Below are 2,053 nucleotides of genomic sequence, written 5' to 3'. Positions count from 1 at the left end.
TGTCAGACGCACCAGGCTGGCTCTCTTAACAACAGCCTGCCTCACACTGTGCACAAGTCCTCCCAGACACTCCGCCTCGAAAGGGCATCGCACAAGCAACTTGTTTTACCCAGAGACAAAATGCTGCAAATGTTTTCATTGTTAATGAAAGTGTCGATCAGTCGTCGCTTACAACATTGAATTGGCGGTATGGACGGGCAGGTGAGGCCAAAGTTCTTCGAGCTGACCTGCAGCCGCAGGGCCGCGGCTCCTGCGGTGTGGTTGCGCTGGACGGAGGAAGAGAGGAGCGGACACACTGTTCAGGAGAAGGAACCAGCCACACCAGAACCTGAAGGCCTTTAAATACATAGCCACAGACAACCACTTGTAACCTCAAAATCCATAACTTGTAATATCTTCTGGGAGGCGGTGTTGATTTTGTTGCATGAAATAATTGGCACTAATGACGAACAGAATTGTGAGAGACAACCTACAAAAAAGGAGAAATAGTTCACACAGCACAACTGATCTGGGGCGCTTGCATCACCTCCCAGCCAGAAGGTGTTTGGTTTTCATACAAAAACACACACAGAAAAAAACAACAACCCACAACTAAACAAAACAGAAACAAACAAACAAACAAAAACAAGAAGAAACACACCATCACGGAAGGTGAAGGTGCTGGCTACTCGTGTCGTAGAGGTCTGTGGGGGTCTCGCAGCCACGCTGCGGTAGGTGCGAGCGTTGCGAGTGCGGGAGACGAGAGCGCTGCGGTTTCTCTTCCAGCGTGTCGTGCCCGTGTTTTAATTCATGCGAAATGGGAGAAAAACCTCCTTAGCAATATGCAGATTCTTATGCAAAGCAGCATTACCTATGGCACACGGCGTGCAGCGTTCAGCTTTGATCTGTGGTGCTGACACTCTCCAAGTATGAAGAAGAAAAGAACTTAAAAAACTGTAAAGGCTCTTAATTGAAGTTAACATAAAAGCAGACACACAGTGTTAATTGGTCTGCGCTAAGAATAATTCAGACCTTGGAGACTACTGTCCCTTACCGGCCCCCTGCCAAAGTGTCAAGATTTACATCTTTAATTCAAGATTTCCCCGTATTAATTACCTCTCAGCAAGATGTGAATCACTTCATTTTAAAGTATAATAATTATCAAATATTTTTCTCCAGCCCATGAATATCAATTTGCTTTGGTGAGTGAAAATACGCCATCCTTGTTCTTTTTAGACATGTAGAACAAAACTGTTCCCACATCCAGTCTTCCTATTTCCGGATTCAGTCTTCCTCTATATATGAGGATACTTGCTTAATATGACTTAAATCTATGAAATATATGTAAATAGTAGCTTTGTATTTTAAACAAGCATGAACTTCCACTCCATTTGGGTTTTAAACATAATTTTAGACAAACTGAAAACCCTCTTTCAGAACGGAGATAAAAACTCAAGCAAATCTTGAAAAATGAACGTGTTGTTTGTCTTTGAGAGTATTCTTGCTTTAAACATGAATCAAACTTTTAAAAATTCCATAAATGTTTTGCAAATATATAAGTAATCCCCGTAACCCTTGTGCTGGAAACCATGGGAGAAAACCACGGAAAACATTTGCGTACAGATTAAATCAGTGCAAATCGTGTCGATAATCCCCTTCTATTTTCAAAGATCACAAAAAAATGACCGCATACTCAGATAAATGAAAGGACTGTAATATGTGCTTTTAGTGTGTTCACTATTTCAGCACGGTGCTCAAAGCAATATAATCCCATCCAGTGAGAGACCACTTAGACTTGTACCAGAGAAGGCTCCACTGGTAAGGCACCGGCTGGCCTCAAATGTGTTTTGGCGAGAAGTAAAGCAATTTCAGCACCTCAGCCCCGGCCTGACCTTTCATTCTCCGAGGCCTGTCGGCTAGCTCGCCCTGCCCAGGACGCGTGACACCCTCCCCCGACATGATAAATAGAGGAGTGGAGACCGCCGGACAACAAAAGCATTTAGGGAAACAGCACAACGGACATTAGCACTAATACCCTACAACGCAAGCGCTTATCTCACATGCTTCCGCGAGC

This window comes from Brachyhypopomus gauderio, chromosome 4 (assembly GCF_052324685.1).
Source record: "Brachyhypopomus gauderio isolate BG-103 chromosome 4, BGAUD_0.2, whole genome shotgun sequence".
NCBI lineage: Eukaryota > Metazoa > Chordata > Actinopteri > Gymnotiformes > Hypopomidae > Brachyhypopomus > Brachyhypopomus gauderio.
Note: the sequence above shows the minus strand (reverse complement) of the source record.